This window comes from Cervus canadensis, chromosome 25 (assembly GCF_019320065.1).
Source record: "Cervus canadensis isolate Bull #8, Minnesota chromosome 25, ASM1932006v1, whole genome shotgun sequence".
NCBI lineage: Eukaryota > Metazoa > Chordata > Mammalia > Artiodactyla > Cervidae > Cervus > Cervus canadensis.
The window spans coordinates 21,080,446-21,094,423 of record NC_057410.1 but is presented as its reverse complement, the minus strand read 5'-3'; the positions used below and the strand labels follow the sequence as shown (position 1 = coordinate 21,094,423).

The following is a 13,978-nucleotide window of genomic DNA, read 5'->3' as shown; positions in this document are numbered from 1 at the left end:
ACAGGCAAGTCTATAGGGACAGAAATAAGATTAGTGACTTTCAGGCACCATGGAGAGTGGAGTGTGGGGAGCGAATGCTTAATGTGTACAGAATTTTCCCTTTGAGGCAATGAGGAAGTTCTGAAACTGGGTAGTAGTAATGGTTGCACAACACTGGGAATGAACTTACTACCACTTAATTGTACACTTTAAAGTGGTTAAAATGTTAATTTTATGTTACATCTATTTTACTACAAAAAGTAAGTTTGAAAAATTAATTCATGATCTTTGTAGAAAATTTATCCTCCATTAAATTAAACTCCTTGAGAGTTAAAGTTGACAGATAAAATATTATATTTATACTAAAAAATATTATTTGCTTAAAGTTCAATTTTAATTGGATGTCCTGTATTTTTTATTTGGCAACCCTGTTTGGAGTAGGAAATGGCAACCCACTCCAGTATTCTTGCCTGGAAAATTCCATGGACAGAGGAACCTGGCGGGCTACAGCCCATGAGGTCACAAAGAGTCAGACGTGACTGAGCAGCTGAGCATATATTAATTTATATGCACTTATTATAGATCAGAGAGATGAATTTGTTACCTACCACTCTTTTAACAAATACTGCTTACTGTTTATTGTTAAATTTTGATTTTCCTTTTGTGAGAGAGGCTTTACTCAAGAATAAGACTACTGGTTTATCTGTTACTGTATCTTATGATTTCCTTTGGCCTGAAATATAGTGGCAGGGTCAACATCACCTTAAGTTCTCTGGATTTGGGAAGAAGACAAAAAGAATGAATGCAGAGAACAAGCAAGATAATTTGATTACTGGAGAGCAACATTAGCCAGTTGGCTTCCCTGTGCCTGCTAGGGTTTTGTTTGTTTCAAGCATAGGCTGAAGCCTCTACCTGCTTCGCTGTGTGTAGCTGTTCCTTACTGGAAAATTTTCTCAATTTTTTTATTTTTAAGAAAATTCACTTTACTTGTTTGATTCTGCACCTCATTCAGTGTTTTGGGGAGCTACAGACAAAGCTTCATGGCACTTACACAATTGGAGAATTCATTTTAAGATATGGTTACCAAGAATGCCTTATACCTAAAGTTTAGAACTGCCCTTTAGGACACTCAAATTGATACACTAAGAACAACTCAGCTCAGACAGACTGACAGTCTTGTAACAATAGGCCAGGGCACAAGGTGACCACAGGGGTGTGGGAAGAAAATATAGCTTCTAGTTACATTTAATGTAGTTTGCATTTTAAAGGCTTTGTTATTTATTCACCTTATAATATCTTTCAGTAAATAAACTTAAATTGGAAGAATGTACTAATTTTTTTTAAAGATAAAGATGAACAAAAACACCTTGGAAATGACTGTAAGAGGTGATTGGAAAGTGTAAGCATTGCATTAAAGAGGTATCAAAGAAAAGAGTAAGTATGAATGTAGAACTGAGTAGGGCTTCATTCACTTCTGTTGGTCCTCACAAAGCTGAATGGATCCAAAGGTTACCTTTTTGTCAGATTATTTCCCACTTCTTTAGAGAGTATCTGAACAAAATCTGATTGCACTGAGGAAACTTACTGAGGCAGAAGTTCTGAACTCTGCCAATGGTGAATCATTAGTAATTTTACAATAAAAAACCTTTATAAGTCCAGAGTGATGTTATTTTAAACCAATTCAACTAAGTTTTATTTCTAAGAGATGTCCTGCTTAGCAATTAAGGCAGACAAATAAGTGAACAATTAGGCTTCTGGAATAAGTGTTTCTGATATTTACTGGAAAGTGAAGGTCTGACTCTTTGCGACTCTGTGGACTATCTATACAGTCCATGGAATTCTCCAGGACAGAACATTGGAGTCGGTAGCCTTTCTCTTCTCCAGGGGATCTTCCCAAACCAGGGATCAAACCCAGGTCTCCCTCATTGCAGGTGAATTCTTAACCAGCTGACCCACAAGGGAAGCCCTGATATTTACTAAAGTGAAAGTGAAGTCGATCACTTGTGTCTGACTCTTTGCGACCCAGTGGACTGTAGCCTACCAGGCTCCTCTGTCCATGGAATTTTCCAGGCAAGAATACTGGAGTGGATTGTCATTTCCTTCTCCAGGAGATCTTCCCAACCCAGGGCTGGAATCCGGGTGTCCCAGATTGCAGGCAGAAGCTTTACTGTCTGAGCCAGCAGGGAAGCCGACATTTACTAAGTACATTGCATTTTGTGAATTATAAATTTTTTTTTATCATTCTGCATGTTTTTATCACAAGTCTAACCTCAGCATACAACAAGATATCCAATACTTCTCTCATTCCCTCTTCTGATTTTGTCACATGCAAAACCTAGGGATGCGGTGCTGTGTCTGCTTTGAGTCAATCCCTTCTCCAGTGTCTGCTCTGCTCACAGCGACTGATTCATTTCCTTCCCATCCCACTGAGGCTGGGTCCCTGGCAGCCATGGTAAGAACTATAACCTTACCTTTCAAATAAAGCTTTTATTATCTTTACAGTGCTGACTGCAACATGGTGGAAAGTTATAGTCCTCCATGCAGATTAAGGGAGCAGAGGAAATGAATGACAAAAGAGAAAAAAAAATGACAGAACAGAGAATGAAGGAGAGGTGGGGAGGGCAGGATAATGGATTTTCTCCAGATTCCCTTTTATAGTAGCCAGTAACCTTGTCTTCCCTTGAATTCTGAGAATTCCCTTGAATTCCTCTGAATTCCCTTGAATCATTACGTCCTTGTAATACAGTCCTCTTTATTTCTGTTTTTTAAAAAGCTAGCTACTTTGCTTGGCTTCAGATGCTAGCAAGCAGAGTCCTAAGGAGCCTACTACGTGTATCTTGGTCTTCACAACTGTAGAACATGGAATTATGTGCTGGCAGGGAGTAGGCGGTTCATTCTTTTATCAGAACTCACGCTGAAAACCCAAACGTGGCCTCTGTTTGGCTTAACTCAGCAGCTACAGTTTCCCCACAGGGTCTTTCACATACCTGCTCATAGTTCATGTGATTGACAAGATTGTAGTTGCTAAAGGGCTGAAGTCCTTGACTTCATCCTGATGACAGTTACATTTTAGTGTATCAAAGGTCCAGACCCTTATTCTCTGTGATCAATTGTACTGCCTTGAATGTGTCTGTAGTTCTGTGGGAGTATTTTTCCAGTGAAACTGTGGGCTCTTGGGATTCTTTTTTTTTTTTCTGCAGAAGTTGAGAAATGGAGATTTGACAGTGGCCAGTCTTGAAGATCATAAGGGCTTCTTCTCTGACGGCCTATAGGCGATGATAGCACCCTCAGAGGAGCACCCTCAGAGGAGCAATAAGTTCCTTATGGGCAACTGGGAGCTCAACTTAGGTGTGACTTGGATACATAGGAAATTACTTCGTAGTCAGAATGGTGAGGTCTGAACATACTGGTTACACTTCTACAAATAAGAAACTCTGCTTAACTCATCAGCAGACCGCTGCTCACATAATTTGGTTTGAAGGATACTGCAAGGTTTCTCTATCCAAAAAAAAAAAATTTCCTTAAGGAGGACATCGCCCACCCCTACAGGAAATTCCAACCCTCTTTGATCAGACAATTTAAGGAGAGCCAGGGTTTGTCCCCAGAAGGTTAGTGTTAAACTGCAGATGTTATCTGGGAGCAGAGGAGAATTCCAAGGGTTCTATTGATCTCATTGTACAATGGCAAGCATTGGTTTATTATTAGACTAACAAACCGTTGCCTAGGAAACTAGAAGAGAAGAGAGGTGGGGTGAAAAGTGCGGGTGAGAAATAAGGTGAGAGGATGTTATCAAATAGCCGGGGCTAGACATGGATCCTCAGGGCCAAGCATGAAAGGTTGGCACAAGCAGTGCCCACACAATGACCCCATTGTGGTTGGGATGCCAGAGAGACAATGAAAGAAACCAAGGGCAGTGTGAAAAAAACATCCTGGGTGAGGATACAAAAGCAGAATGTCTCAAAGACCTCAAAGGTTTCCCTGGGCTATCCTGTTGATCAGAACAACCAGCTATTTGAAGAATTTATATTAATACATGAAAATTTTCTCCTGGGTTCCTCAAATAGCCACTATAATTGTAAGACTATAAGACTCAAGCTATAAATTTGCTCTTCTGCTCTTTTTCCCTCCCAAAACATTACTTTCCCCTTAACACCAAGAGGATTCATGGTGGCTATACACATATAGCCATGGGTCTTCCCTCATAGCTCAGTCGGTAAAGAATCTGCCTGCAATGCAGGAGACCCGGGTTCAATTCCTGGGTTGGGAAGATCCCCTGGAGAAGGAAATGGCACTCACTCCAGGATTCTTGCCTGGAAAATCCCATGGACAGAGGAGCCTGGCGGGCTACAGTCCATGAGATCACAAAGAGTTGGACATGATTGAGTGTGCGCGCGCACACACACACACACACACACACACACACTTATAGAAAGCAACTAAAACTGGTAATTAAAGATCCAATTCAATTCACAAAACAAATACTGAGCAGGCATTTCCTTTTACAAAGTATTTATTGTGCTATATAAGCTGTGGGAAAATCAAACATGATTAAAATACAGTTACCATTTCTCATATGCTTATAAGAATGAGTGTGAATAACCATCAGTACAAGGCAGAAGGAAAGATGCCAAATAGAGTGTGTCTTAAGACTCCAGAGGAAGGAATGATTAAATTTGATGGAAAGAATTTGGGTAGGATTTTGTGACCAGAGAAGCAAAGAAGGGACATGAGCAAAAACTTGGAAGAATGAGTAGTCGTAGTACATATTTGAGAAGTGATGAGTAAACCAATGTCTAGAGTGCAGAACGTACAGAGAAATGAGATGAAGTTGATGCTGAAAAAGGTAGGTTAGGGCTGGATGGAGAAGGTTCTCGGATGTTGTGCTACAAGTTTCATGGCAAAGATGTGGAGGTGTAGGAAGAGCCTAAGTACTTACTCTGAGAAGAGCATAATCCATCCTGTGTTTCAGGATGAAACATATCTAGCAAAGTAATGATGGTTTGGTGAAGCAAGAGGTTAGAGGCAGAGAGCTAGTTTAGCAGGATGATTGCAATTATTAACAAATGATATCTTATGATTTTAGTAAAAGGTAACCACTCTTTCTTTAATGTACTGAAAAGCCTACTTTCTGCTTTTGAAGTGGCAAAAGAGTCCTCTCATTGCCACCTCTGTTGTTGGTCCTGGCCTCTGAGGTCTCACTCGATCCATATCAGCATTTCTCTCCCTGGAGGGCTTCCCAGGTGGTGTATCCACCTGCCAGTGCAGGAGATGCAAGAGATGTGGGTTCAATCTCTGGGTCAGGAAGATCCCCTGGAGAAGGAAATGGCAACCTGCTCCAGTATTATTCTTGCCTGAAAAATTCCATGGACAGAGGAGCTTGGCAGGTTGCAGTCCATGGGGTTGCAAAGATTTGCAGAGGACCGGGCACAGCACAACAGAGCATAGCTGGCCACTCTGTGGGTCACAGGCTGAAACACTGCCCTGCACATCTAAGTGGGGCACAGGCCTGTTCCTGGGACAGCGTACTCCTGGGCATCTGTGGACTCACCACTCTGCTCCCAAGTAAACGGATATTCTTGTGATGGCTACAGGGACTGGGAGAGTCATGCATAGATTACTATCCAAGAACATCTTCCTTCCATAAATTTGTGATTTCAGGTTCTTTACTGAAGCGATACTTTTACTTTACAATTAAGCATGTATCTTCAGAGTAATAATAATGTAATCTTAATTTGAGTTTTTGTATTGACCACATTTATATCTCTAATAAGATAAGACAAATCAATACACATAATTATAACTAAAACTCAGTGGACACAACAATTTGCTGTATTAAGATGTCATTAAAAATGCCACTTTAACTTATTAATTTGGTAAAGATTAAGAATAAATTACACCAAATGTTGGTTTTGATATAGTCTTATGTACTACTCCTAAGATGAAAATTGGTAAGACTTTTATGGAAGGCCATTTTTCAGTAATTGGAAGTTTCATGCTCCAGAATTTCTAAATTATATGTGAGGGGATTCATGCCAAAGAAATAATTTTAAATATATAAAAAGATTATGGTATAATTATATTCATTACATTGTTAGTATTGGGAAGTGAAAAAGACCTAATTGCTTAACAATAAGAGACTTGTGAATCGTTTTTTGAAATTTACAAGGATATTTGGTTAGGAGAATAAAAAGTTATGACTTTCTTGTTCGTTCTTTAAATTTCTTTGGAAAAGTTATCAAAACATTAAAAAATGTTCCCTATGTAAGACACTACTTATTTTTCTTTATACTCTATCCAAACAGTGGAAGAATAAATATGGTTAAAGATTTAGCAGTTAATTTTTTGTTTTTTCAATTAACAGCCATTATTCTTCAAAGCATAAAATTTAGGAACTATTATATAAGTATTTGTATTTATGTAATTAAACCCATCAGATAAGTCTTATATTATTAATTATTTCATCTCTTCGAATCTTTTCCCATAAGTTTGGTTTAGGCTGCAGTGAGCCAGTTTTTTTTTTTAATCTTTTTTTCTTTAAAATTGGTTTTATTTTTGAATGAGGAAAGAGATTTGAGTATCTAGCCAACTCATTAAATTCTTTTTCCTTTGCTTAAAAGAAATAACAAAATTTTTTCTTGAATTCTATTGCTGATTTAATTTTCTCCTATTGAGTCTTTAGCTTTTATTCCCCTCTCAACACATAAATTTGGTTTCATTTAGTCTTTTCGAGTCTAGTGGGCTCTCAGTCTAAATTTTTTTTTAATCTACCTGACAGTCAAAAGAACTCCTGGTTTCTATAAGGATTAAGTCAGGAAGCAGTTTCTAACTACAACAAATTGAAACGTTTGCACAAGGAAGTGTTGCTTTTATAAGTGATGGGAAACTTCAAATTTGATTACAAGCAACCTTTGGCTTCCTATCTGTTCAACAATAGGCCATGTTGTTAAGGGCAATTTCCATGCACAGCATGTGGGTCCCATTTTTTCATCCTTAGACATGGTTGTTTACTGTTCAGCACTGTTTATGCATTTTAATCAGGCTTTTTCAGTCTCCCTTAATAAATCACTACAAAGCGAATGTACCAAAACAAGAACTATTATGCAGTATTGGTTGCCCTTACACATTATTTGCTGCCCTGGAGTTTCACTCAGTACCCAAATTTAAAACATAATGACCACAAGAACAAAATCCATAGCTAAGAGTATTATATTTAGAATTGCAACATTTCTGGCTAAATACCCTCTTAGAGCGCCATTCTTTAACAGTAGGAGCCTGACTTTAAAATTCAGTTCAAGCAAGAATGACTTAACAATTGGAACCTGCCATCAGTCTTGGGGACTGAAAAGTCTTTCTGATGGGATGAAGCTGACAGCCTAGTTCCTGCCTGGCAGGCATTCACATGAAATGTGCCTGTATTAGTATAGATAAATGTTTAGACATTCAGGTATCTTGCTGTCTGAGGAGAGTATTACCGGGTAAGGCAATGGTAAGCAGAAGAAAAGGGAGTTTTCAGGCATTTATGCCTGAGTGAGAAAAAACAATGACGTGTTAGCATCATCTGGCCAGCAGGCAAAAGCAACAGTGTGCCCTATCTCTCTTCCCTCTTTAAAGCTAAACTTTCATTTGCTTCTAAACAAAGACAAAAGTACAAATTTTCCTCCGAGAATTTTTTGTTGTTGTTGCATTAAGTAGCTTTTCTTAACTTTGGTTTCCAGCATCAAAGACAGGTTATAATAAGCTATAATATTTTAAAGCCCAGGCCGGAGGTAAGAAAGCCTTAAAGGAAAAAGCAAGCAAGGAGCATTGTACAATGTAGATTTGCATCTTAAAACATGACAGCACTTAGAATTTAGATCCACTGATGTATTTTAGAATAGTCACTGGAAAATTAACAGCATGAATATGTATTACAATTTCTTGGAGACTCAGGAGGAAAGTTTATCAAAAATAGGAATTCCCAGAAAATGTTTTAAATGAATAGATGGTCCCCAAACCAAGTAATTATTTGGAAATGTGGATGCTAACCTACTTTGCAAAATATCTTGTATTTCCCTTTGACATCACTGTGTAAAATTCACTGGAGTCCCATGGAATTCAGCAGAGGCAGATGCTGTGCATAATTCCTTACTAACGCAGCCAGCCAAAGTGCTGTTTCGGACATGGCCTGGAGAGAATATTTCATGAGTAGGAAATCAGACTGTCATGTGTTTAATTAAGAGGCAGAATAAAGTGTTTAAGGACCTTTTCTGAAAGTATTCATCATGAAAGCGACAGCCACACTTTAGAAGTGCTCTGACTTAAATTCCTATGCATCCAATGGTATAGTGCAAACGTATTCTACCTGAAAAAAAGAAACTGGGCATTTAATTGACAAGTTTTCTAAATTGTAGCAAAATCTCCAGAAATTCACTCTTTACCTCTTTAGTTTTGACTATAAATTTTTAGTCCTTTTTTTGTTCCCCCCCAAATAATTTTTTTTTTCTCTCCAGCCCAGGTCCTCAAGCATTGATTCCTTTCCTCAAGATGTCCCCCTGGCTGCTGGTTGCAGTAGGGATAAAGTAATCTGGAAAATATCTTTTCACAACAACTCAATTTGTCTTTCAGGAAATTCATCACAATCCTCTTTATTTCTTTGTCCATAAAACTTTGAAGCACAGACTTTTAACTCGTGACCTTGATTCACCCCTTCTCTTTAGGGAATAAATGCACTTATGCATGGGCAAAGGACTTCATTTCCCAGTCTTTTGTGGCTAGGTGTGATGATGTGACTATGCTCCAACCAATAAAAGACAAACAGGAGTACTGTGTACACTCTCCAAGAAGACTTCCTAAAAGGAAGGAGTTTCTTTAGCCTCCATGCTCACCCCAAAATCCAGCTGCTTAGAATATATATGTGATGTTGGAGCTCTAGCAGATATATAGACCCTGAGGATTAGAATCACATCCTATAGATGGCAGAGTGGTGAACTGCAAGGATTCTGAGTCTTGGATAATTTTATGGAACTATATCCAGTCATGAGCAGTGTTAGGTTTTTCTGTTACACACAACTGAAATACACCATTAGGATACACCTAACTGAAGTAGGGGGAAGTTTTTTAAATGGTGATTTTGATATAATTAGAAGAAATTTATTAAACTATTTTTTAAAAAAGGTCACAAAAAAAAGACAGCTTAACACAGATGGAATTTTTATGCTCAGCAATTTTCCTTCTGAGTATGTGTTTTTGATAGCTAAGTATCTGTTTGAACCCATAAATGTTTATGATGTGGACAAATTCTTCCTCTGGCCTATGGTAAAGTCATTGATTGGCCAACTATATAGAATTATTGGCATAAGACTTTGAATCTAATGCTGCCAGACATCTGGGGAACATGTTGGAGATTTGGGGTTTATATCTGGTTTGGTAAGTACAAAGCATTTCTTTAAAGTTCTGCTTGCCTTAATAGTTCTGTCTTGGACTGCTCAGGGCTAAAAAGAAACACATTTCCCAAATACATTAATCAGAATGATGCTATGATTATTTTATTATTATTATTATTGCAACATTTATTGAGCACTTACTACATGTAAATACTTTACTAAGCACTTTACCTGTATAATTTCACTTAATTCTTTCATCTATAAGATAGAGATATCATTGTTTTTATCATTTTACAGCTGAGGAGATCAAAGCCCAGAAAGCAAATCAGCAGCTTCTGGGAATGGAAGATAGGCGATTTAGACTTAGACAACTGGAAAAGTTGGGAGGAATGTTTGCTTGAACATAACATTGCTGATACTGCTCATGGGGTTCTCAAGGCAAGAATACTGAAGTGGTTTCCCATTCCCTTCTCCAGTGGACCGCATTTTGTCAGGACTCTCCACCAAACCCGTCCGTCTTGGGTGTCCCTAAATGGCATGGCTCATAGTTTCACTGAGTTAGACAAGGCTGTGATCCATGTGATCAGATTGGTTAGTTTTCCGGGATTGTGGTTTTCAGTCTGTCGGCCCTCTGATGGAGAAAGATATACAAAAAAGATCTTCATGACCCAGATAATCATGATGGTATGATCACTCACCTCAAGCCAGACATTCTGGAATGTGAAGTCAAGTGGATCTTAAGAAGCATCACTACGAACAAAGCTAGTGGAGGTGACGGAATTCCAGCTGAGCTATTTCAAATCCTAAAAGATGATGCTGTGAAAGTGCTGCACTCAATATGTCAGCAAATTTGGAAAACTCAGCAGTGGTCACAGGACTGGAAAAGGTCAGTTTTCATTCCAATCTCAAAGAAAGGCAATCCCAAAGAATGCTCAAACTACTGCACAATTGCACTCATCTCACACACTAGTAAAGTAATGCTCAAAATTTTCCAGGCCAGGCTTCAACAGTACATGAACCATGAACTTCCAGATGTTCAAGCTGGTTTTAGAAAAGGCAGAGGAACCAGAGATCAAATTGCCAACATCCGTTGAATCATCATTAAAGCAAGAGAGTTCCAGAAAAGATCTACTTCTGCTTTATTGACTATGCCAAAGCCTTTGACTGTGTGGATTACCACAAACTGTGAAAAATTCTTAAAGAGATGGGAATACTGACCTGCCTTTTGAGAAATCTGTATGCAGGTCAGGAAGCAAAAGATAGAACAGGACAAGGAACAATAGACTGGTTCCAAATAGGAAAAGGAGTACGTCAAGGCTGTATATTGTCACTGTGCTTATTTAACTTACATGCAGAGTACATCATGAGAAACACTGGGCTGGAGGAAGCACAAGCAGGAATCAAGATTGCCGGGAGAAATATTAATAACCTCAGATATGCAGATGACACCACCCTTATGGCAGAAAGGGAAGAAGAACTAAAGTACCTCTTGATGAAAGATGAGAGTGAAAAAGTTGGCTTAAAATTCAACATTCTGAAAACTAAGACCATGGCATCTGGTCCCATCACTTCATGGAAAATAGATGGAGAAACAGTGGAAACAGTGACAGACTTTATTTTTTGGTCTCCAAAACCACTGCAGATGGTGACTGCAGCCATGAAATTAAAAGACGCTTACTCCTTGGGAGAAAAGTTATGACCAACCTAGACAGCATATTAGAAAGCAGAAACATTTTGCCAACAAAGGTACATCTAATCAAAGCTATGGTTTTTCCAATAGTCATGTATGGATGTGAGAGTTGGACTATAAAGAAAGCTGAGCACTGAAGAATCAATGTTTTTTAACTGTGGTGTTGGAGAAGACTCTTGAGAGTCCCTTGGACAGCAAGGAGATCCAGCCGGTCCATCCTAAAGGAAATCAGTCCTGAATATTCATTGGAAGGACTGATGTTGAAGCTGAAACTCCAATACTTTGGCCACCTGATGCGAAGAAGTGACTCACTGGAAAAAAACCCTGATGCTGGGAAAGATTGAAGGCGGGAAGATAGAAGATGAGATGGTTGGATGCCATCACTGACTCAATGGACATGAGTTTGAATAAACTGTAGGAGTTGGTGATGGACAGGGAGGCCTGGTGTGCTGCAGTCCATGGGGTCGCAAAGAGTAGGACACGACTGAGCGACTGAACTGAGCTGAACTGAACTGAACTAAATTGAACTAAACATTGCTGATGAGGTAGTAAATAATTATAACCCCCAATCCAGAAGAATACAGAAATAGAGAAATATGAGTTTAGTATTTGAGGAAAGGGTATACAAGAAGATGGGAACAGTTCCCCTGTTGGAGCTTGAAAGTTTGCAAAGGATGGCTGAGGAACACTTTTGATAGGTTCACAGGACTAGGGCAACAAAAGTTGAAGTCAAGGACCTGTTAATGTTGAGTGCTCAGGTGACTACTTTGGCCTGGGACTCTGAAGGGCTACACTCTACTAACAAAGGTGAACCATAAGCAATCCAGCCCTCCCATCTAGGTGTCCTAGAGAATTTCAGTTCTTGAAGTTGATTAAAGGTAATTCTTGATTGCTAAAATCTTTAGGTGCCTGGCAAAAGCAGATGGAAAATCCTCTCTGGAGAATGGTAACATTATCCCAGGTCTCAAAATCATTTCACAAGCAAATTTTTCTACACAATGTGTGGTATACAATAAAAGATAACATGATGTGAAATGAGCTAGTTAGCATAAAGAGAATTAGTAGAAACAACAGACCAAAAAAAAAAAAAAAAAAAACCAACCCAGAACCCCAGAAGTTTCAGATATTAAATTAATAAGACACTGTTTTTAAAATAACTTCCTTGCCAAGTTCAAGGATATAAAAAATAAAATTAAAAATCTCAGTTGAGAGCTAGAAACTACAAAAAATATTGAAATTTGACCCCTACAAAATATCCTTATCCAAATAATTTTATAAGTAAAACATACAGCAATTAAAATCAATATGTTAATGAATTGATTAAACAGTGTATTAGACACAAATGCAGAAAGAATTGGTGAACTGAAAAGAGAGTTCAGAAGAAAATACCCAAACTTCAGATGGAGAGATAAGGCAAAAGGTGATGAAAAGAAAAAGGAGAAAAGAAACATAAGGAAAGAATGTAAGGGTCTAATCTATATTCAAATGCAGTACCAGAAAGAGATAAGAAAATGGAAAGAAGGACTATTTGAAGAGAGAATGGCTGACTTTTTCCAAAAGTTGCTGAAAGACAACAAGGGTTTAAGAAAGAACAACAGGTTTAAGAAACTGGATATAACTGGATTCAGGATAAATAAAATGATATTCATATCTGGATACATCATAATAGAATTGAAAAAACAAACAATTAAAAAGAAGAAAAACAGCCAGGGGAAAAAAAGATAACCACTAAAGTAATAACAGTCTGAGATGTGATCTATCAACTGTAACAGTGAAAATCAGATGGCAATTGTATGAAACCTCTAATGTGCCAATCTAGAATAATTTACCCAATCAAAATATCCTTCCATAGTAAAGATAAAATTTTTAAAATGGAGAGAACTTATTACCAGCTGATTCATAGTATATGAAACCAGAAACTTCCTTTAGGAAGAAGGAAAAGGATGGTAAATAGAGAGTCGGAGACTAAGGAAGAGAAAAAGGAGAATAGAAATGGTAAAAATTTGGGTAAATATAAGAAAATACTACCTGTATAAAATAATTATCATGACTCAAGTAGTTAAAAATATATAGAGAGTTGAAACATGACAGTTTGATATATAGCATATATATTGGGAACAGAGCTAATGGTGTTCAGTATTCCAAAATTGTTTCATTGTCTCAGAAGGGAGTAAAAGCATCAACTAAGATTAGATTTTGATAAATTATGTATGAACATTGAAACCTCTGAAAAATCACTAAAGAATAACAAAATACAGTAGAACTAATTTCCAAGCTAGTTGAGGAAAACTATGAAATAATAAAAATAATTGATCCAAAATAAAGGAAGAAAGGAGAGAAGGAACACAGAAGAGACGAGATGAATAGAAGAACTGAGTAAAATGGCATATTTTTTATTTAAGTAAACCAATGCTTACCTTAAATAGTAATGGATTGAATATCCCGATTAAAAGAAAAACATTGTCAGGCTGAATTAAAATACACAACTATGTATCTTTATAACAGACTCATCTAAAGCATGTATGCTATATATTCAGAAAAATTAAAGGTAAAAGAACAGAAAAGGCTCATTTTTACAGAAAGATAAACAATTATAAAAATGTATGAAATTAATACTGACCTCAGGAACTTCTCTGGTGGTCCGATGTTTAGGAGTCTGTGCTCAAAATGCAGGTTCAGTCCGTGGTCAGGAAACTAGGATCCCATATGTTGTGTGGTGTGGCTAAAAAAAAGTGACCTCAAAATATACAAAGAAAAAAATTGACAAAACTACTGGGAAAAAAACCAACAATTATAATGAGTAACTGTTATAAGAGAGCAAACAAAACATAAAACAAAATGAAGCAAGGATATAGAAGAACTGAACAACACAATTAACAATATAGACATGATAGAAATAGATGTAACACTACCCAACAACTGCAGAATGCACATTATTTTTAATCAC

The 13,978-nt window shown here is 37.6% G+C and overlaps 1 long non-coding RNA gene across 4 annotated transcripts in view; it reads right to left on the bottom strand.

Moving 5' to 3' along the window:
- The window catches only part of LOC122427743, a 64,319-nt gene that overhangs the window by 10,062 nt on the left and 40,279 nt on the right, over positions 1-13,978 (bottom strand). For 2 of the 4 annotated variants that reach the window (XR_006265533.1, XR_006265530.1), the window contains exon 3: positions 13,652-13,768. This is a non-coding gene — a long non-coding RNA (uncharacterized LOC122427743). The remainder of the gene's footprint in view (positions 1-13,651; positions 13,769-13,978) is intronic. The other 2 variants (XR_006265531.1, XR_006265532.1) reach the window with 1 other exon arrangement.